This window comes from Salmo salar, chromosome ssa02 (assembly GCF_905237065.1).
Source record: "Salmo salar chromosome ssa02, Ssal_v3.1, whole genome shotgun sequence".
Classification (NCBI taxonomy): Eukaryota; Metazoa; Chordata; class Actinopteri; order Salmoniformes; family Salmonidae; genus Salmo; species Salmo salar.
The window spans coordinates 90,187,722-90,212,376 of NC_059443.1; the positions used below are offsets into that span (position 1 = coordinate 90,187,722).

The 24,655-nt window shown below is 42.0% G+C and overlaps 1 protein-coding gene across 1 annotated transcript in view; it reads right to left on the reverse strand.

Moving 5' to 3' along the window:
• Nucleotides 1-24,655, reverse strand: part of LOC123732753 (zinc finger protein 135-like) — an 84,216-nt gene that overhangs the window by 30,443 nt on the left and 29,118 nt on the right. The gene's annotated exons all lie outside the window — the stretch shown is intronic.

Consider the following 24,655-nt stretch of genomic DNA (forward strand, 5'->3'; position numbering starts at 1 on the left):
CTGCTGATGAGGAAACCGATAGTTATGGATGTAGTTTATCTGGTAATGAGGAAACCACTAGTTATGGATGTAGTATATCTGGTAATGAGGAAACCACTAGTTATGGATGTAGTATATCTGGTAATGAGGAAACCACTAGTTATGGATGTAGTATATCTGCTAATGAGGAAACCACTAGTTATGGATGTAGTATATCTGGTAATGAGGAAACCACTAGTTATGGATGTAGTATATCTGCTAATGAGGAAACCACTAGTTATGGATGTAGTATATCTGGTAATGAGGAACCCACTAGTTATGGATGTAGTATATCTGGTAATGAGGAAACCACTGGTTATGGATGTAGTATATCTGGTAATGAGGAAACCACTAGTTATGGATGTAGTATATCTGCTGATGAGGAAACCGATAGTTATGGATGTAGTATATCTAGTAATGAGGAAACCACTAGTTATGGATGTAGTATATCTGCTAATGAGGAAACCACTAGTTATGGATGTAGTATATCTGGTAATGAGGAAACCACTAGTTATGGATGTAGTATATCTGCCTGGAGCAAAAAATGGTGAGCAAAGATTAGTTTTCACAATGTATTCTGAATATTACAGCACTAGATCAGGAGTGCTACTCAAGGAAACTCACATTAAGCTCTGTGTCTATTCACTACTTCACCACCGTGGGGGAAAACTCAGGGGAGTTCTCATAGGCTGACAGTAAAAATAGCCTCCATTTACAGGTTGCTTATGAGTGCATTTCACATTACTTTGGATTATAATTGTCAGGCTTGTTTGAATCTCCTGCTTAATATGTTTGTGTTATTGTCGCAAATCAACTGCTTTATACATAAACACTTCAACCAGTAAAATGCTCTTTAGCTAGCTTTTCCATCAGCCTGACAGAGGGTTTTACACTAAGTATTTGCCAAATTTGCCCATAACATCACCTAACAACAACATAGACCTACTGTAGGACCCATAACATCACCTAACAACAACATAGACCTACTGTAGGACCCATAACATCACCTAACAACAACATAGACCTACTGTAGGACCCATAACATCACCTAACAATAACATAGACCTACTGTAGGACCCATAACTTCACCTAACAATAACATAGACCTACTGTAGGACCCATAACTTCACCAAACAATAACATAGACCTACTGTAGGACCCATAACTTCACCTAACAATAACATAGACCTAGGACTATATATTTAATATTTCAGGTGAAACATGGAAACTAAAATGTCTTTGTCATGACATTTCATAACCTGATCACCAGATAATTTTGTGAATAATCCCACTAGGCTACTCTGTAATGTGTTGTCATTCTAAATGTCCTGAATAAAGGAAAATATCTCTGTGTGTTGTACAATAGCCTATCCATCAAAGAACAGTTCTCTACACATTATGAGCTAAGTATCTCTGTGTCCAGACAGACTAACCAGACCCTACTGTAAATCAACCAGACAATAACACATTATAAACATTGATTTGTTTGGGATGTTGGATCCAACATGGAGCACGGCATAACTGTCTTTACCAGAGTAATGAATGAAGAAGCACTTTGGTTGTTGTTGCATGTCGTGATGTTTGTCATGTGACTGTCATTCAGAAAATGATTTCCTGGATCAGCTGATGATAGTTGAACATGTGACTGTAGCTAAACAGCTACAGTATTAAGAATTATGTGTAATTATTGAAGAACTGCATTAATGACAGTATCCATGTGGGTGTCAATGAAGTTAAGGTGACTCTCGGATAGAACCATTGGATTTAGCAAACTCTGAAATGATTTAGGATTTCTGTGCCCATGAAAACTGTTTTCCCAGCGTAACATAAGGAGACACTAAATGTTACATAGATAGAGAGCATTTCAGAGATCTGAATACAAAAAACTGTCCTAACAGGACAATAACCTAAACCACAAGGCCAAATCTACACTGGAGGAGCTTACCAAGATGACATTGAATCTTCCTGAGTGGCCTAGTTACAGTTTGGACTTAAATCGTCTTGAAAGTCTATGGCAAGACTTGAAAATGGCTTGTGTCCCTGTTTTATAAGATAGTACTCACTGTATTTACTGGTGTTAATCAGATCAATGTCCCTGTTTTATAATATAGTACTCACTGTATTTACTGGTGTTAATCAGATCAATGTCCCTTTTTTATTAGATAGTACTCACTGTATTTACTGGTGTTAATCAGATCAATGTCCCTGTTTTATTAGATAGTACTCACGGTATTTACTGGTGTTAATCAGTTCTCCAGTCTTCTCTTCTTCGTCCTCCTCTAATGTGACAGTAATCTCCCCCTCTTCATCCTTCATTCCAAAAACGTCTTCATCTTCTTTCACTTCATCCTCCACTCCAAAGACTGCATCTTCCTCCTCTTCTTTAACTGTAACGTCTTTCTCTTCTTCTTTCACTGTAACAGCCTCACCCTCTACTTGTTTTTGTATTGCAACAGCCTCCTCTTCCTCTTTCACAAGAGTTTCTTTCTCCGTCCAGCAGACCTCTTCTTTAACAGGAGGAGAGTAGCTTAGTGAACTCATGGTCGGGGATAATAGCTAGTTAGCATTAGCGACTAGACTAGTGCTAACTTAACCAGCCAGCTAGTTGACTTACAACGTAAATATTAAATTAAATGGGGTAGCTAGTTGTTTCCACATAAGTATGTTTAAAGCAAAGTGGTAAATAAACCACGAAATTGTCTAAAGAACTTGAATGTTTCGACTTTGTTGGCTAGCGAGCTACCGAGGTGGCTGCAGTTGTTGAAGAAGCGTTCCGTCCACTAGATTATACGTCACACTAGAAACATCGCCTGAAAGACACATATCGCCATCTGCTGTCTGGAGGGAGGAAACGTAGTTGAGGAGGGAAAACTTTTTTTCTTCTTCATTGAATTATAATATTATAAAGCAGTTTAGGGAAACGTTTTTTTCCTCTCCATCAAATATTAATATTATATCAACACGTACAAAGAACAACAAGTGTTGTTTGTTTAGTTCAGATTTTTAATGAAAATTTAAAACAAACTTAACCTCTACTTCACATCTGTATTTCTGATTCAGTCAAATGACTATATATCAAAATAGGCACCTGGTACCCTTGATAAAGATGAGCTAAAATTACTGTATGAAATAAATAAATAAACTTTACCCTCTACCAGGATATTTTAGCCCAAAACCTGGTTACCTCTGCTAGGAGGCTGAAACTTGGCCATAAGTGGATCTTCCAGCAAGACACATCAATATCCACAAAGAAATGGTTAATTGGGCACAAAATCCACATTTTCAATGGCCATCTCAGTCTTCGGACTTGAACTCCATTGAAAACCTGTGGTTTGAATTGAACAGGGCAGTCCATAAGCGCAGACTAAATAAATCAAGGACAGATAGAGATTCTGTATGGAGGAATGTGTTCTCTAATCTCATAAAACATTTCAGTGTCGTTATTCTCTGAACAGACTAGGTCTATACTGCTCCTACATGGTGTAACAATACATCATGTAGATGTATATAATGAACAGCCTAGGTCTATACAAAAAGTTTGGGGTCACTTAGAAATGTCCTTGTTTTTGAAAGAAAATCAAAATGTTTCATTTATTTACCTGTGTTTGCTTTGTCATTATGGGGTATTGTGATGTCATTATAGGGTATTGTGATGTCATTATGGGGCAACGTGATGTCATTATGGGGCAATGTGATGTCTTATGGGGTATTGTGTGTAGATTGATGAGGGAAAAAAATGATTTAATACATTTTAGAATAAGGCTGTAACGTAACAAAATGTAGAAAAGGTGAAGGGGTCTGAATACTTTCCGACTGCACTGTATATATTGGGGAAGTACTTAGTGACATCACTTCATTAAACATGAGGTACAAATATATAACATAGGTTCACAATATCAACATTCAATGTATCAGAATATATGACCAAGCTGGAAGTGTAAACGCCAGCCCAGCCACAATCCTAGAGGTTCACTGATGATCAACCTCCTCCTTCACATCTGACTCCTGATGATCAACCTCCTCCTTCACATCTGACTCCTGATGATCAACCTCCTCCTTCACATCTGACTCCTGATGATCAACCTCCTCCTTCACATCTGATTCCTGATGATCAACGTCCTCCTTCACATCTGACTCCTGATGATCAACCTCCTCCTTCACATCTGACTCCTGATGATTAACCTCCTCCTTCACATCTGACTCCTGATGATCAACCTCCTCCTTCACATCTGACTCCTGATGATCAACCTCCTCCTTCACATCTAACTCCTGATGATCAACCTCCTCCTTCACATCTGACTCCTGATGATCAACCTCCTCCTTCACATCTGACTCCTGATGATCAACCTCCTCCTTCACATCTGACTCCTGACGATCAACCTCCTCCTTCACATCTGACTCCTGACGATCAACCTCCTCCTTCACATCAGACTCCTGATGATCAACCTCCTCCTTCACATCTGACTCTAGTGATCAATCCAGAGCATCTTCTTTTTTGGGGGAATCCCGATGGAGGACGTAATCCAATAGGCCGTCATCACCACCACCGCCCACTAGTTAATTGTCATTCAGGTTATCAATGGGAAGAGCATTAGCAATATGTCCTGTCTGGTAACTTGTCTCGTTCAATGGATTTACATTGGCAGGTGCACAGGGAGAAACCCCATTAAACAACTTTTGGAAGTCTTTAACTATAACTAAGTCTGTGGCCTGTGATGTTGGGACAGATGATAGTCCCTTATTATACCAGAGACAAATCCCCTAATTCTACAGCACAACGGCAGAGTCATGTCTAAAGTGTAAAACTAGCAATGACTAAATAATCCTTCTGGGAATGTTATGACGTCATAAAGTTATGGGCAGAGTTAGAAAGTTGGCTGTCAGAAGTACAGTTATACAATGTAAAATTACTTTTAATCTGTCTGTCTGTATATTTCAAGACATGACATATGAGGGTGCAGTGAGATACCCGATGGTTGGACGATACTTTTCTCGTCAATCATCTTAAATATTATACTTAATTAAAACCTGGAAATTAACCAATCCTCTGTTGTTAATTCAATAGAAAGGTCAAATGCTTTATTATCTAAAAGTTGAAAGTGACGGAGAGAAATAAAATGGTGCTGATGCGGGCGCTGGAGATGGGGGTGTGTTCTAGTGGGTCTGGGCAGGTGTGATGTAGTTAATGGAGATGGAGGTGTGTTCTAGTGGGTCTGAGCAGGTGTGATGTAGTTAATGGAGATGGAGGTGTGTTCTAGTGGGTCTGGGCAGGTGTGATGTAGTTCATGGGGATGGAGGTGTGTTCTAGTGGGTCTGGGCAGGTGTGATGTAGTTAATGGAGATGGAGATGTGTTTAACGTTTGCAAGCTTGAGCTAGATATCGACCTTGTGTGACCTTCCTGGTCCCTCAAGTCAGTGAGTCAACACAGGAAGGAACAATGGATGGATAGTTCATTTATTTCCAAAGCTGCAATGATGGGACACACACAGTATGGATGAATGATCAGTAGTGATGGGATATAAATAGCACTCCCACAGCAATTCTCCATAAATCTGCCCTATAATATACTAACAAAAAACAATCAAGATGTCTGTCAAAGTTATTATGATCATATAGTGGATTTAACAGTTCCTAATAATTCCTAATTTACTATAATAAAATAAATACATAGTTTCCATGTGTAATCTCATATTCACAACATCAGAATAAACTGTCATCCATTTTAGTATCAAAATTTATCAAATTAACCTGAAATATTACTCAATGTCCCCCTCTGGTGGTGAAGAAGTATAATCCACCTAAACTAACAGAACCGGGCTGATAAACTGGCTGGTGTTCATGAGTTTATTAAACACATACTTTATACATGTCAGAAATTACCTGCATTGATGAGACACACAGTGTGGATGAATGATCAGTAGTCAACAGGATATAAATAGCACTCCTAAAGAAGATGCAGTGTGGATGAATGATCAGGATATAAATAGCACTCCTAAAGAAGATGCAGTGTGGATGAATGATCAGTAGTCGACAGGATATAAATAGCATTCCTAAAGAAGATGCAGTGTGGATGAATGATCAGGATATAAATAGCACTCCTAAAGAAGATGCAGTGTGGATGAATGATCAGGATATAAATAGCACTCCTAAAGAAAATGCAGTGTGGATGAATGATCAGGATATAAATAGCACTCCTAAAGAAGATGCAGTGTGGATGAATGATCAGGATATAAATAGCACTCCTAAAGAAGATGCAGTGTGGATGAATGATCAGGATATAAATAGCACTCCTAAGATGAGGCATTTTCCAGTTTGCTACCAACTTGAAAGAGGGAACTTTAGCATAAAACCCACATGGAAAACTGAGATTCATCAAATTACATATAAAGAGAGGCCAACAGAAGTTACTAAAACATAAATTGCTAATTTATGATGTAAAAGTTGGATTTTATGATGTAATGTCAACTTCATACATTTCTATCCCAGGACCACTCAATTTCCAATTTCTCCAAAAAATCTGCTGTGGGTTACCCAGAATCACATTGGGTTACCCAGAATCACATCCTTTATCACTGACTGTAATGTAAACACACGAGCAGCGATCTAAGGTACTGCATCTCAGTGCTAGAGGTGTCACTACAGACCCTGGTTCAAAACTAGGCTGTATCATAACAGGCCGGATTGGGAGTCCCATAGGGCAACGCACAGTGGCCCAGCATCGTCTGGGTTAGGGTTTGGCAGGGGTTTGGCCGTCATTGTAAATAAGAATGTGTCCTTAGCTGGCTTGCCTGTTTAAATTAAGGTTAAATAAAAAAAAATTAAATGTAACTTCATTACACCGTTACACTGGCATACAAACTCGGTAGTATAGAGTTGATAATACATATGACGTTGGGAAATAGTGAATTGTGGGTAGTTTAGAAGATTTACCAAAATAAGTTAATACATTTGTAATAATGCAAAAACATAACTGTTTGTACTTATAGGTAACCATATCGTGACTACAACTAGCTTACTAAGTCTTTAACCATACTGTGTTGTTCCGCTGGTGAGTAAAAACTCATGCTTCCTACACTTTAACTTGTCTGACATCAGTCAGGAGGTTAAAGCTTGGTCGCAAATGGGTCTTCCAAATGGACAATGACCCCAAGCATACTTCCAAAGTTGTGGCAAAATGGCTTAAGGACAACAAAGTCAAAGTCTTGGAGTGGCCATCACAAAGCCCTGACCTCAATCCCATAGAAAATGTGTGGGCAGAACTGAAAAGCGTGTGTTAGCAAGGAGGCCTGCAAAACTGTCTCCGTTACACCAGCTCTGTCAGGAGGAATGGGCCAAAATTCACCCAACTTATTGTGGGAAGCTTGTGGAAGGCTACCAGAAACGTTTGACCCAAGTTAAACAATTTAAAGGCAATGTTACCAAATACTAATTGAGTGTATGTAAACTTCTGACCCACTGGGAATGTGATGAAAGAAATAAAAGCTGAAATAAATCATTCTCTCTACTATTATTCTGACATTTCACATTCTTAAAATAAAGTGGTGATCCTAACTGACCTAAGACATGGAATTTTTACTAGGATTAAATGTCAGGAATTGTGAAAAACTGAGTTTAAATGTATTTGGCTAAAGTGTATGTTAACTTCCGACTTCAACTGTAGCTACCTAACGTTAGTTGGCTACTTATACATCAAACTTACCAGTATATTAACTATATTCTAACTAACTACCCAACGTTTATTGACTTGATTATTCACATCATTCTTAGCCAAGGGGTTGTGTGCTTTCTCAGTGGACATTGTTAATTCGGGTGCATTCCTAAATTCGCTCTGGCTCTCTACTCCGATTTCAGAGCACTCTCGTCTGAGTGTACCGGAGCTTAGAATAACTGAAGAATTTACTAGCACTCAACACCCGTTGAATATGTCCAGGTGTCAGTAAACGTTAAAAAAAGCTCAAATTAAATTGTTGCGAGCAGCACAGTTAGTCACCAACGCTCTGGATAACATGAAAACAGCCTAACCAGCTCTGCTAGGGCAAGTAAAATGGTAAGAGTGAGGTTTTTTCTCATTTGTGTCTAGCAAGCTATCCAACGGTAGCCAGTTCGCTTAGTCTTTGCTTTACTGTCTTTGTGAGGTCAGAACGCTTGGATCGACCCTACTCCTCAGCCATATAGTATTGGTTTACAAACAGTGGCCTTATACGAGCTCATGTTTTGGTTTCTGATGGGGTAATACAGTTGAATCATTTGAGGCATTTATAAGTTATATTCTTCAAGAATCAATGGCTAGATGGTAAATGGGTCTTTCTATAACTGCCAGTGAAGATTTCCTGTGGGGGTCAAATTGTTAGAGCTGTTGATAAGTCATTGTATAATATTCTGGCAATTATTTTCATGCCATTACATTGAAGGCGAAACATTTGTCTTTTCTTAGCAAGGTGTTGCTAAAATAATGTTAGCCGCTAATGCTAATCGCTAGCTAGCTTGCTAAATGTATTAAGAGTCAAACGTAGCTGGCTAATACTGCCTGGTGCTGGTGTAGGCATAGATAAGATACCGCTGCACAAACATGCTTATCAGAGAGGAATAAGAAGTTTGAATATGTTGGCTAGCTAGCCAGCTACATGAAGTAAGAAAACATGTAATGTAACATCTAATTAGGGTCATCTGGAAACACTGACCAACACTTTGGTTCTTACCATGTCTTCTTCGCTGAGGTTTATTGTCAGACTACACTCATCAGGTGTATTTCTGCCACCTACTGTATGGGGTTGTATCATTCTAATTAAAATTATAGAATACAAAATAAACAGTTTGACTAGTGCAATTTCTCACTTGCGCTATAAACACAACTCAGTCCACCTTCTACACTATTAGTGTGTTGGGATCCTTCTCCTGCATGGCTTCACTGCAGACTTTTGGACATCCACTACCTTCTCTCTACTCACTCCTTCAGCTATTTTCACTGCCTGCACATAGGACACCTGCTGGATGGGCCTGATCCTAGCTACTGTGACATCCTTCATCCGTACAGGGCACTCCAGGATCTTGGGAACGTGATTCCCATCACAATTACAACAACATGCTTCATCTGACTCTTCAACTACGACATATTTATTCCTTGGACAAACACTTGACGCGTGTCCAAACTTTTACAATTGTAACACCGCAGCGGCTTCTGTACATAGGGTCTCACCGCATATCTCACATACCCAGGTTTTACATAAGATGGGAGAATCAGTTCACCAAACGACAGTAAAACCTTCCTGCTATCATTCATTTTATTGACGTGCGTATACCTGGAATGTTATCCCTAAACCACCCAGCCTCTATGTCCAACGCAACACCAGAGATGACACTTTTAACCGGTGCCCTACTCTGAAAGTCATAGCCTTCCACATCGTACGTCCACATCTTGTTGAGTCACAGAGCTTCTCCTTTTGTGCTGTTGACACACAATCAGCATCATACCGCTCCTGGTCACTCAAACCGATTCCACTTTACCCAATTCATCCTTCACCATCTTTGATACCTCTAACGGGTCACTTTACCCAATTCATCCTTCACCATCTTTGATACCTCTAACGGGTCACTTTACCCAATTCATCCTTCACCATCTTTGAGACCTCTAACGGGTCACCCAAAAAAACATCCTTGCTGATGATTCCCACTCCAACCATAAACTGCTGTTCATTACCAACTTTAGCCCCTTTCACTCCACTGTTCTTCACCATCGTCCACTCAGTCTCAACAACTGTACAGAGTCACTGTTCTTCACCATCATCCCCTCAGTCTCAACAACTGTACAGAGTCACTGTTCTTCACCATCGTCCACTCAGTCTCAACAACTGTACAGAGTCACTGTTCTTCACCATCATCCACTCAGTCTCAACAACTGTACAGAGTCAATGTTCTTCACCATCGTCCACTCAGTCTCACCAACTGTACTCACACCAATAGAATCCCACAATGCTTCCTCCATTGCTCCTCCAGTGATCCCCTGGACTCCCTGCTCTTTGCTGTGAAAGATGAGAGTTTGTGTTCTCGAAGTAGCATCTATATTGTTCTCATTCCAGTACAGTTGCTGCTTCACCAACTTTTTGAATAAAAAAATAGTGAAAATTTTGTCCATATTGCTCAGCCCTACCTAACCTAGCTAGACTAAAGAGCCTCCTGACTAACGTTGGCTAGCATGCATAACTTCTGGTGAATGAAGCTTACTTGTGTTCCCCCGGGCTTTTAAAATAGATTTTGTGATAATTAGCTTAGGAACTGTGTGTCACAGCATCACAATGTGAAATGCGATTGGTCGACAGTCTCTTGGACGGGCATTATACGTTTTGACATTTTCTGGAAAAGTTTTTCTTTGGAAACTTTTGTTTACTAGCCTGCCTATTGAATTTGGAATGCACTGTAGTGCTCATCTCTGAAACTCACTTAGATAATTCCTTTGATACAGCAGTAGCAATACAGGAATATAACAACTACAGAAAAGACAGGAATGCCTATGGGGGAGGTGTTGCTGTATACAGTGCATTCGGAAAGTATTCAGACCCCTCTGTCAGGTTGGATGGGGAACATCACTGCACAGCTATTTTCAGGTTTCTCCAGAGATGTTAGATCAGGTTCCAGTCCGGGCTCTGGCTGGGCCACTCAAGGACATAGAGACTTATCCCGAAGCCACTCCTGCGTTGTCTTGGCTGTGTGCTTAAGGTCGTTGTCCTGTTGGACGGTGAACCTTCACCCCAGTCTGAGGTCCTGAGCACTCTGGAGCAGGTCTTTCATCAAGGATCTCTCTGCACTTTGCTCTGTTAATATTTCCCTCGATCTGACTAGTCTCCCTGTCCCTGCTGCTGAAAAACATCCCCACAGCATGATGCTGCCACCACCATGCTTCACCGTAGGGATGGTGCCAGGTTTCCTCCAGACATGACTCTTGGCAGTCAGACCAAAGAGTTCAATCTTTGTTTCATCAAGACAGAGAATCTTGTTTCTCATAGTCTTAGAGTCTTAAGGTGCCTTTTGTCAAACTCCAAGCAGGCTATCATGTGCCTTTTACTGAGGAGTGGCTTCTGTCTGGCCACTACCATAAAGGTCTGATTGGTGGAGTGCTGCAGAGATGGTTGTCCTTCTGGAAGGTTCTCCCATCTCCTCAGAGGAACAAAGCCTCCTTCACTCACGCCACCAAACATACCCTCCTAAAACTGACTATCCTACTGATCCTCGACTTCGGCGATGTCATTTACAAAATAGCTTCCAACACTACTCAGCAAACTGGATGCAGTCTATCACAGTGCCATCCGTTTTGTCACCAAAGCCCCATATACCACCCACCACTGCGACCTGTATGCTCTCGTCGGCTGACCCTCGCTACATATTCGTCGCAAGACCCATTTGCTCCAGGTCATCTATATGTCTTTGCTAGTAAAAGCTCCACCTTATCTCAGCTCACTGGTCACCATAGCAACACCCACCCATAGCACGCGCTCCAGCAGGTATATCTCACTGGTCATCCCCAAAGCCAACATCTCCTTTGGCCGCCTTTCCTTCCAGTTCTCTGCTGCCAGTGACTGGAACGAATTGCAAAAATTGCCGAAGCTGGAGACTTATATTTCCCTCACTAACTTTAAACATCAGCTATCTGAGCAGCTTACCGATCACTGCAGCTGTACATAGCCCATCTGTAAATAGCCCATCCAACTACCTACCATATCCCCATATTGTTTTTATTTATATTTTTTTCTCCCTTTTGCACACCAGTATTACTACTTACACATCATCATCTGCACATCTATCACTCCAGTGTTAATTTGCTAAATTGTAATTACTTCACTACTATGGCCTATTTATTGCCTTACCTCCTTACTCCATTTGAAAACACACTGTATATAGATTTTTCTATTGTTATTGACTACTTTTGTTTATCCCATGTGTTGTTGTTTTTTTGTCGCACTGCCTTGCTTTATCTTGGCCAGGTTGCAGTTGTAAATGAGAACTTGTTCTCAACTAGCCTACCTGGTTAAATAAAGGTGAAATAAATTTTTTTACCAAAGTGCTTCTTCATTCATTACTCTGGTAAAGACAGTTATTCCGTGCTCCATGTTGGATCCAACATCCCTAACAAATTGATGTTTATAATGTGTTATTGTCTGGTTGATTTACTGTAGGGTCTCGTTAGTCTGTTTGGACACAGAGATACTTAGCTCATAATGTGTAGAGAACTGTTCCTTGATGGATAGGCTATTGTACAACACACAGAGCTATTTTCCTTTATTCAGGACATTTAGAATGACAACACATTACAGAGTAGCCTAGTGGGATTATTCACAAAATTATCTGGTTATGAAATGTCATGACAAAGACATTTTAGTGTCCATGTTTCACCTGAAATATTAAATGATTTATAGTCCTAGGTCTATGTTGTTGTTGTTGTTGTTGTTAGGTGAAGTTATGGGTCCTACAGTAGGTCTATGTTATTGTTAGGTGAAGTTATGGGTCCTACAGTAGGTCTATGTTGTTGTTAGGTGAAGTTATGGGTCCTACAGTAGGTCTATGTTATTGTTAGGTGAAGTTATGGGTCCTACAGTAGGTCTATGTTGTTGTTAGGTGAAGTTATGAGTCCTACAGTAGGTCTATGATATTGCTAGGTGAAGTTATGGGTCCTACAGTAGGTCTATGTTGTTGCTAGGTGAAGTTATGGGCCAATTTGTTAAACACTTAATGTACAAACCCTCAGTTTCAGGCTGATGAGTGAAAGTTTCTCTAGGCTGAGGAGGTATATCCAAGCGAGCCAGAAGTGTGGAGCAAGAAGAAGAAATAGTGTGTCTGTGTGTGTGTGTGTGTGTGTGTGTGTGTGTGTGTGTGTGTGTGTGTGTGTGTGTGTGTGTGTGTGTGTGTGCTATTTTGGGACATAGGAACTGTGAGGCACTGTGACAGCCGCTTGATATATGATATAGGAGGGAGAGTGGGGTTAAACTCTCGTTGGGGAAAAGGCGACAAAACCAATAGATAACGGATAAGGAAAGCTATATGTAAAAATAGAACATTGATATAATAAAGTATGTTGAACTGATAAAACTGGGAAATACATAGGATACAATAAAAAGCAGTAAACGCATACACATAGTGTGTAGGCAGGAAAGGAAAAACATACGAATAAAATATAAACTACAGAGAGTAGTTAAATAAAGCCAAGTTATTTTATTCTAGCTAAGATAAAACACCCAACCGCGATATAAAGTTATAGCATAGCGCAGTAGAAACACTAGTAAAGAATAAAATACCATAGAGCTGCTGGTTCCCTAGGGGGCCGCAGCCTAGGGAAAAAGGATCAGATTACGATAACTAGGAGAGACAGAGAGGAGCTGGAAAAACCCTGAAAAATAGGAACCAGGACTAAGATAGACAGAATAAAATAGGAACGAAGCAATAAGAAGCAATAAATATAAAAAGAAAAGAATAGACATTAGAAGGGGGAAAAAAAGGATTGAATAAAGTAAAGCTGAGGTATAGATAACCCTCAAAATGAATAGGACGCCAGTAGAAACCTTGGGGGCCAGACACCCCTTAAGTAAAGATGAAATAAAGAAAACGTCTGAAAAATGGGAAAAAACACACCAGAAAATTGAACACTAAGTGGCCTGCAGTGGGGACATTGGATGTCTCTGTGTGTGAGGAAATGGAGATTTTAATAAAGAACTATAAACCAAACGACAAAAGACAGAAAAGAAAGGACAAACGGGAAAGAGAAAATGAAATATTAAAAATGTTTAAAGAAGAAGGAATGGGCCTATTACGAAGCATGAAAATGGCAAGAGAAATGCTGAAGAAAAATTACAAGGAAAATGAGGAAAAGGGGGATTGGGAGAACAAACCCCCACCTTACTCCCATGGACAGTTTCCCATGATAACTGGAAACATGGAAATAAGAGGAACGGTAGAAGTAACGGAGGAAGAGGGGGCCTGCACACCTGGAGCAGTATGCGCACCCTCTCACTCAACAGGAAGAGGCCCAACAAAAACAAAGAGACACACAAGAATTGAAGAAGAAGGTTTCAATTGCTATGGTGGATTGATGAAAGCCCTAAAAGCAATGGAAACAGAAATAGGGAAAAAGGAAACATTGAAACAACACACAAAAGAAGGAAGAAAAGAAAAGGACCAGAAGAAAGAGCAACCAAGGAAGCCCTTTTAAACACCAGAGGAATCCCAAATAGGGGACAGTCTTGGTGAAGAATCTGAAGAAGAGGAAGAAAGTGGTAGACTTGGTATAAATCAACTAGAAAGAAGAAGTAAACTATTAACACAACAGATACAAGAGGAGTATGAACGAGCACAGGAAGAATATGTACAAGAGCAAGAAAGACAAGATGAGGCGATAGCTCGCAACCTACAGGAGAGCCTGAGATATGAGCCCACAGAAACAGATCGCAGAGTACTCAGAGAAGGGGCAAAGAAGAAAGCAGGACACTAGTCTAGTTCCGAATAAACAATGTCCAATCCTGATTAAAGGAAATCAAGGACACTACATACCATGGGCTACGCAGGACCTGGAAGGGTTGGTTGCCCGGTTGCCGGACCTCCATTAGGGAGCTGGAAAGTGGATCAGGACCTTTGAAGAATTTACAATGGGGAAATTGCTGGCGGTAGGCGACATAAGGGCATTGTTGGCAAGGGTAACGAGCGTGCAGAGAATGGGAGAAATCATGCAGGAGGGAGGAATCAACGGCACAGAGTGGGAAGTGTCAAGGGATGGACTGATGTTTGACAGGTATAGGCCTGCCGTCTGGAGGGCCCTAAGGGCAGCATACCCAACAAAAGTGGACCCCAAGGCACTAAGGGGAGAGGCCATTGGAGCTACAGAAAACCCGGCTGCATACCTGCATGGACAATTGAAAAGATGGAGAATGGAAACAGAGCAGGACCCGGAGGAAAATGAACTGATGACAACAATGTTCCAGACGTCAGTGGTGGAAGCCATGCCCCAGCCAGTAAGGAACCAACTGGAGGACGTAGTGGGACTTACTTCAAAACCTTACAAAGAATTTCTGTGACTATGTAATTCACGCTGTGGAGAAACATAGAAAGGAAGAGCAGAAACAAGCTGAACAAGGAAAGGAAATCCAGAGAAGGTTGGCCCAGTTGCAGCTGGAAGAACTGACCAAGGGAAAGAAGAAAATCCAGGCCTCGGTAACCACTCCTGTGCCCGAGATTGGAACAATGGCTGCTGTTTCCCCAGGAGGGCCACAACCGTTAACCCCCGGCCGGACCCAAGTGCCTGCCCCATTGCCAGTAGCAAATGTGTATGCACAGCCCCCGAATTGGAATGGTGGGAATAGACAACAGAAAAACTTACAGGTGGATCAAGGGAGAGGGCCCAGGACCCCGCGGGGGCCGCCTGGTGTGTGTTGGGGTTGCTACCAACCAGGACACACCAGACGTGAATGTCCCGCAAATCCGTGGCAGGATCGGACTGGGGATAACACCTACAATAGGCGTCCACCAACAAACAACAGCTCCGGTGGCTGGCGGCCACCTGCTGGTGGAAACCAGAATGGCTGGGGCCCTACTGGGGGATGGCAGGGCAGCCAAAACCCACCCCCGGGCCCTGTGAACCCATGGTCAGGACCCAATCAGACGTACTAGGGGTGCCCAGAGAATCCTAAAGGGGAGGGTCAGTTCCCAATTCTAACCACAAGAGCTGACCAAGAACCTGTGTTGCAGGTTCAAATAGAGAATAAAGACATACCCATGATGATAGATACTGGAGCCACTTACACATGTGTGAGTTCAAATTATGCCTCTCATCTCCCCATGTCTAGTAAATATGCCAAAACAATAGGATTCTCGGGAAATACGCAGCTAATTCCAATGACCGCTCCAGTTCATCTTACTGCCAATGGTAAGTCAGCCACAATCCCAATACTGGTATCAGATCAAACACCGGTTAATCTTTTAGGAAGAGATGCCCTATGCAAAATGGGTATACAAATTAAATGTTCCCCCGACGGGGTGATAATAGAAAAAATAGGACTACAATCACCAGTGGTAAGCACAGGAGTCATGGCCAACGTATATTGGTTAGGAGGAATTGAGACAGATGTAGACAGAACAGCGAGGAGATGGGGTAAATTTATTCAGGCCCAAATACCTAAAGCCGTTAGAGCAAAATCTGAATATCACTGCACAATGCAATTTGACCCTCATCAGGACCCATTATTAGAACAGCTCTGGGTTATGGGGGCAAATGGTAGGAAAGCACCAATTATGTCCCAATATATAATCATTGGAGAACAGGGAGCAGCCATGGATGTGATGGACGAAGATGGATCTGAATTTGTACAAAAAATGGTTCAATGTTTCTGACTCTATCCCTCACATCACATTGCTGGTGAATCAAGGTTTCACATCAAAAGATCTAGGACCCATGATGAGGAAAGCTAAAAAGACAATATGGGACAAAACAGACAATCCATTGATCTTCCATTCCGAAGATAAAGCATTTATCAAGATAGTAACCACTACAATGATGATTGGCGATCCTAGGGAGATAGAGGTCAGTGCAGGCCAACAAGTAGTGTTAGGTGAAGGGATAGGGCTACTTAGTGAGCTTAGAGAAGAAATGGAAAAAACCATACCATCAGAAGTATGGTCACAACATGACACCGACGTGGGGCTTGTCAAATCAGCAAGTCCGATCAACATAAAAGTAAAACCAGACGCCAAACTCCCCTGGAAAGCCCAGTATCCTATGAAGCCTGAAGCTGAAGAAGGAATAAATTCAACAATTGAAGGATTGATCAAGACAGGAGTATTGATTGAGATGCCAAGTGTTTGCAATACACCTTTGCTACCTGTGCTTAAAGCCGATGGTAAAAAATGGAGATTGGTACATGACTTAAGGGCTATTAATGATATAGCACAAGATTGTCCAGCGGAAGTTCCCAATCCTCACACGCTGTTGACTAACGTTCCCCCAGATGCCAAATACTTCACCGTGATTGATCTATGTGGAGCATTTTTTTAGTGTCCCCCTGGCGGAGGAATGTAGGTACTTGTTTGCATTTAGGTACAGAGCAAAAAGTCTGTCTTACTCTCGTCTCCCCCAAGGATTTAAAAATAGCCCGCACTTGTTCAATCAAATATTGAGAGCAGATCTAGAAGAATTAATGCTTGACGGCACTCTGATCCAATATGTAGATGACCTGTTAATCTGTGCCTCCACAGTAGAACAGTGCCACTCAGACTCACTAAAAGTACTGCAGCGGTTAGCAGACGGAGGACACAAGGTCTCTAAAACAAAATGACAGTACTGTCAACCCCAGGTTGAGTACTTAGGCAGAACAATAGCCCATGGAACCAAAGCCATAGCTCCAGGACAGCTAGAGGGAATTAGCAAAGCACCATTACCACAAACGGTAGCGCAAATGATGACCTTTTTAGGAATGACAGGACTTAACCTGACTGGACAAAGGAGTATGTAGTCAAGACAGCTCCTCTGAGAGAAATAATGAAGGAAGCAGGACAGCTTAATCTAAGAGCACCGCTGGAGTGGAACGCGGATGCTGTAGTTGCGTTTGAAACACTTAAAAAAGAGATGCAGACAGCACCGGCCCTAGCGGCCCCCGACTACACTAAACCATTTTTGTTATACATAGCAAATAGGTGTGACAACTATGCGGCTGCTATTCTCATGCAGGAAACATGTAGTGGTAGGAAGAAACAGCCTATTGCGTGCTACAGTACTAAATTAGATCCAGTAGCCCAAGGCTACCCACCCTGTTATCAGGGATTGGCAGCCTTGCATTAAAGATTTGCCTATCCACAGGGCTTAACCTGTTATGGCTAGGGGGCAGTATTTTCACGGCTGGATAAAAAACGTACCCGATTTAATCTGGTTACTACTCCTGCCCAGTAACTAGAATATGCATATAATTATTGGCTTTGGATAGAAAACACTCCAAAGTTTCTAAAACTGTTTGAATGATGTCTATGAGTATAACAGAACTCAAATGGCAGGTGAAAACCTAAAATTCCTTTACAGGAAGTGGCCTGTCTGACCATTTCTTGAACTTCTTTGCCATCTCTATCTTTTACAAAGGATCTTTGCTCTAACGTGACACTTCCATGGGCGCTCAGAGCCCGGGAAAAACCTGAATGTCGTCATCCCAGCCCCAGGCTGAAACACATTATCGCCTTTCTCAAGTGGCAGATCAAGGGACTGTGGGCTTAGGCGCGTGCCCTGGCCGCCCCCGTCTTTGTGATTTTTCCTCTGTTTGCCGAAAAGGAGATTCCCGGTCGGAATATTATCGCTTTTTTACGAGATAAATTGCATAAAAATTTATTTTAAACAGCGGTTGACATGCTTCGAAAGTACGGTAATGGAATATTTAGAATTTTTTTGTCACGAATTGCGCCATGCGCACGACCCTGATTTACCATTTCGGATAGTGTCTGGGACGCACAAACAAAACGCCGCTATTCGAATATAACGATGGATTATTTTGAACCAAACCAACATTTGTTATTGAAGTAGCAGTCCTGGGAGTGCATTCTGACGAAGACAACAAAAGGTAATCAAACTTTTATAATAGTAAATCTGATATTGGTGAGTGCTAAACTTGCCGGGTGTCTAAATAGCTAGCCCGTGATGGCTGGGCTATGTACTTAGAATATGGCAAAATGTGCTTTCACCAAAAAGCTATTTTAAAATCGGACATATCGAGTGCATAGAGGAGTTCTGTATCTATAATTCTTAAAATAATTGTTATTCTTTTTGTGAACGTTTATCGTGAGTAATTTAGTAAATTGTTAGCAAATTCCCCGGAAGTTTGCGGGAGGTATGCTAGTTCTGAACGTCACATGCTAATGTAAAAAGCTGTTTTTTGATATAAATATGAACTTGATTGAACAAAACATGCATGTATTGTATAACATAATGTCCTAGGTGTGTCATCTGATGAAGATCATCAAAGGTTAGTGCTGCATTTAGCTGTCTTCTGGGTTTTTGTGACATATGCTAGCTTGAAAAATGGGTGTCTGATTATTTCTGGCTTGGTACTCTGCTGACATAATCTAATGTTTTGCTTTCGCTGTAAAGCCTTTTTGAAATCGGACAGTGTGGTTAGATAAAGGAGAGTCTTGTCTTTAAAATGCTGTGAAATAGTCATGTTTGAAAAATTGAAGTTTTTGTATTTTTGAGTAATTTGTAATTCGCGCCACGCCTATCATTGGATATTGGAGCAGGTGTTCCGCTAGCGGAACGTCTAGATGTAAGAGGTTAAAGATTTGCCTATCCACAGGGCTTAACTGGGTAGATGCTTTGCCGCTTGCACTAATGAGCAGTCGCATGGAAACTAACAGAAACACGCACTTGTCACCGCATGAAATGCTTACGGGTCGACCCATGCCTGTGCCATCACTAGGGGGACTGTACAAAGGTCCCTCTTTAGACATACTAGAAACAGAACTAAAATCATATGTAAAGCACCTAACCAAGATACATGAAGTTATATATTCACAGGAGAAAAAGAAGGAACCGGAGTAGAGACCAGAGGGGCCACGCCAGGTAATACCAGGGGACCTGGTCTACATTCGGGTGTTCCGGAGAAAGTGGGATCAACCAAGGAGAGAAGGACCCTACGAGGTGGCCGAAGCAACATCAACAGCCGTCCAGGTGAAAGGAAGCAAGACGTGGTATCATCTCAACCACTGCACCAGAGTCCCAACAGAAAGGAAGAAACAACCGGATAGAAAAGAGGATGCTGATACACCAAACGGGGGCGCGACAGGAGAAGAAGCAGCGGAAGAAATTGTGGCTCCAAAAGGAAGCCAGGAAGCTAACAGGCCAAGTGGAAGCCAAGAAACAACTGATACACCACCAACTGCTCTCAGAAGAAGTAAACGAAGAAACAGGGCGGGAGAAGAAACCTGCCAACCAACAATATTCAAACCTGTGGGACCAGAGACTCCAAGGGGAGGGGGAAACGATATGCCTGATACTCCTGGTGATATGCCTGCTGTGGCAGATATCTATGGCGAAAGCACAATACAATGGGACCCAGAAGTACACCCCAGAGAATGGGAACAATTCTTCCCTGGAATTAATGACTACCCAGATGGGGAGCCAGGTGGGTCAGAGGAGGGAGATCCACAAGCTAAAGAAGGAAATACCCCTACAGGAGCCACTGAAGAAGGAAATATCCCAACAGAAGCTACTGAAGGAGAGACGAGCCCAACAGGAGCTGCCGAAGGAGAAACTACTCAAACAGCAGGAGGAGAAACTTCCCAATGGAGAAAAGAGGGAGACGTTCCAAGGGCAAGGGACTTTTCCCACAATTGACTTCTCGACACTCACCGGTCCCCTTGATGAACAATTGAATAGGAAAAAAAGAGAGGAACCTGCCGAACAACCGGGTAGGACAAACAAGGTTAGCATTCCAGTCCCACCTCAGATCATAACGGAAACAGGAGAACAAAGATCGGTCACGATATACAGGGTAAAACCCCTACCTGATGTCGCGTACTGTGGATGGACTCATCATCAGACGAAGGGAGAAGTGATTTGGGATCCAAAAGGATGTGACTTAACAATAATCAAAGAAGAAAATGAATGGGTGCTCAGCATAAATAACATTGAACCCGTTGAAGGAGAAGAATTTATAGTTGAACTGGCACGTACAGGACTGACTGAAGGGAGCAGTTCAACCACCATGAAAATCGAATTCACACCGGCACCCAATCTAGAGGTGCTTACAACGACTAGAACCACGACGACTGTGGCAGCTGCTGTACACACCACAGTGCTCACCACCAGAGTACCAACTACTACTCTGGGTGAAAAATCCACTATACCTACAACAAAACCAAAAGCATCAGAAACAGCAGGGTTCTTTACTGACATTTGGAACTTGTTGAGAAAACCCAACAGTCCACCACAAGAGGACGACGCGGATGAAACAGCAAGTATGTTAGAACCAGAACCGCTCAAGGACAAAACATTGGAAGAAGCGGTAAAGAATGATTGGTATAAATGGGCTAGGTATACGGCGGACAGACATAGAATGGACGATTGTATCTTGTGCAGCAAATCACCCTTGTCTGAAGTGTTAATAGTACCTGAACATGCATCATTTGACAGTTGTGCTAATTGGAAAAATGCTAATTGTAAACCGGGAAAGTACCATATTCCTTTGTGACATTGAATGCAGAATGGCCTTGGGTAGTACTAGGGGTAAAACTATGTTAAATGAGACTGTACTGGCTAATAAGGAATGTGCTGCATACAACATTAAAACTGATTTAACTAGACCTCAGATAGAAAAAAGTACTGTGGTTAAGGGAAAATATGAATGTTTCTATAACTATGGTATTGGTGGGATTAACGTAGGAAACACAACTGTTAAATGTGACACTATCTGGGTGTTAGAGATTGCGGGGATTCGCAAATTTGATGAGAAAGGATTAATTACCAATAGGAGGGGTTCGTGTGGCGGCATTACTCAGGTTGCACCGTCTCTTACTATGTTAAAAACCCAAGATAGAGGTATTGCTGATAGCTTTTGGATGTGTGGGAAAAACAAACTTCTGAATGTTCTTCCTGAAGAATGGACTGGATTATGTGCTTTAGTCAGAGCAGTCCAACAGGTTACCATCATCAAAACACCACAGGAGGAGCATGTTAAAACAAGAACTAGGAGGGAGTATGAATCAGATCCTAGAGTGTACCTCGATTCAATTGGACAACCCAGAGGTGTGCCCAACGAGTTTAAGGCCAGAGATGAGATTAAATCTGGATTTGAATCTATATTTTTGTGGGTAACACCCAATAACAACTTAGAGTGGATTAATTATATATACTATAACCAACAAAGATGTATTAATTATACTGACTCTGCCTTGACAGCCTTAGGAGAACAGGTAAAGGCCACAAGCCAGATGACATGGCAGAATAGGGAAGCTCTCAACTGGCTATTGGCAGAAAAGGGGGGAGTTTGTGTAATGTATGGAGATGCTTGTTGTACTTTTATTCCCAACAACACTGCACCTAATGGAACATTTTCCCTAGCTATGAATAAACTTAAAGGGTTAAGAGCAGAAGTAAAGGCGAATGCGGGGTTTGATTCTCATGCCTGGGATTGGTTGGACCTGGCTTTGGGAAAATGGGGTGCTATGTTTACTAGGCTGGCCATTATGATGGGTGGAGGTCTAGTAGCATTGGGCATTGTATTTTGCTGAGTGGTGCCTTTGGTTAAATCACTTGTGGTCAAAACCACTGTTAAAAACAGATGGCAGTACATGGAGCAGACCCTAGACCAGTGGTTCTTAACCTGGGTTCGATCGAACCCCAGGGGTTCGGTGAGTCAGTCTCAGGGGTTCGGCGGAGGTCAAGACACACACCCGACTCATATGATTCGTGATGACACGCCCCGCTTGGCCATCATTGGCTACAGGTGATCACGCAACCTCGCTTGGCCTATCTGTGCTGCAGGGAATTTGGCGCGCTCAGTAGTCGAATTGTGACTGTCGTGATGGTACGTCGTGTGATTTCTTTCTTAATATTTTAATCCCTTCATACTAACTATGTCGAGCAAAAAAAGAACGTGGTCGGACGAATATGTACAATATGGATTCACATGTACGTGATGAGAGTCAGCGTCCTAACTGCATGATTTGCAATGCCAAGTTGAGCAATTCTAGTCTAGCACCGGCAAAACTAAGAGAACACTTCCTTAAGCTGCATGGAGATGGACAATACAAGAACACAACGCTCGCTGAATTCAAGGTGAAGAGAGCCAGATTCGATGAAAAGGCTACTCTGCCTGTTCTCGGCTTTGTACCCATCAACAAACCGATCCTCACAGCATCGTACGAAGTTGCTTACCTGATCGCAAAGCAGGGCAAACCACACACCATTGGTGAAACACTCATAAAACCAGCTGTGTTGAAGATGGCGAATATCATGCTGGGAAAAGCGGCTGAAGTTAAGTTATCCCAAATTCCTCTTTCAAATGACACCATTAGCGACAGAATAGAGGACATGAGCAAAGACATCTTGGCTCAAGTAGTTGCAGATCTGATTTCAAGCCCGGCAAAATTCAGCCCACAGACGTTTCCAATCTAAGCCAGCTTGCTGTATTTGTGCGCTATGTGAAAGATGACGTGATAAAGGAAGATTTTTTATTTTGTAAGCCTCTTACGACAACAACTAAGGCAGCCGATGTGAATAAACTTGTGGATGACTTCTTCAAAGACAACAATCTTTCGTGGGATATGGTTTCTGCAGTTTGTTCGGACGGAGCTCCAGTCATGCTGGGAAGAAAGTCTGGTTTTGGTGCGCTAGTGAAAGCCGATGCACCACACATCATTGTTACGCATTGTATTCTGCACAGGCATGCGTTGGCAACAAAAACCTTGCCTCCAAAACTGGCAGAAGTATTAAAAATTGTAGTGGAATGCGTGAACTATGTGCGAAATAGTGCTCTGAGGCACCGCATCTTCAGTGAGCTGTGTAAAGAAATGGGCTCTGAATTCGAGGTACTTCTGTACCATTCTAACGTTCGGTGGTTATCCCGGGGACAGGTGCTGGATCGTGTTTTTTGCCGTGCGTGTGGAATTAGCCCTGTTTTTGCAAGAGCACCAACATCGTCATGCAGATTGCTTAAAAAATTCTGAGTTCATTCTCATTTTTAGCGTACATGGCTGATATCTTCGCAGCTCTCAATCATCTCAATCAACAGATGCAGGGCGGTGGAGTCAACATCATCGAAGCGGAAGAAAACCTGAAGGCTTTTCAAAAAAAGCTACCGTTATGGAAACGACGAACAGAGAACGATAACTTCGCAAACTTTCCCCTGCTGGACGACTGTGTAAGTAAGATCGAAGATGTATCTGGAATCGGAGACATTTCTGTACCCGCGGAACTGAAGCAAGCAATTGCCACGCACTTAGATGAGCTTGCAAAGTCTCTCGACGGATACTTCCCTACAAGAGAGTCATATCCAGCATGGGTGAGACAGCCGTTCACGTTTAGTGTTGAGACAACAGATGTCAATGATGAATACCTCAATGAAATCATTGAAATTCAGCAGAGCCAGGTTCAACAGCAACTCTTCAGAACAACAACGCTCTCAACGTTTTGGTGTCAACAAATGGTAACGTACCCTGTTATTGCTAAGAAAGCTCTGGAGATTTTCATACCGTTTGTTACAACATATCTTTGCGAGCAATCCTTTTCGAGGATGCTGGACATAAAAACGAAGAAAAGGAACAGACTTTGTTGCGAAAATGACATGAGAGTGGCACTTGCCAAGGTGAAGCCGCGCATTTCTGAACTGGTCTCTGAAAGGCAACAGCAGAAGTCACACTGATTTGCAGTAAATATTCATTATTATGTTTTTGTTTTTGTGTGAAAATCATGTTTTAATGGTTTTGTTCTTTGAACACTGATGTTGATGCACGGTTCATTTTGTGCACCAGTAAAATATATACCTATGTTTTGAATTTTATTTTTCCAATTAAGAAGGGTTCGGTGAATGTGCATATGAAACTGGTGGGGGTCAGTACCTCCAACAAGGTTAAGAACCACTGCCCTAGACATAAGAGGGGGTCAAGAAAGAAGTTTAAGGAACATATACT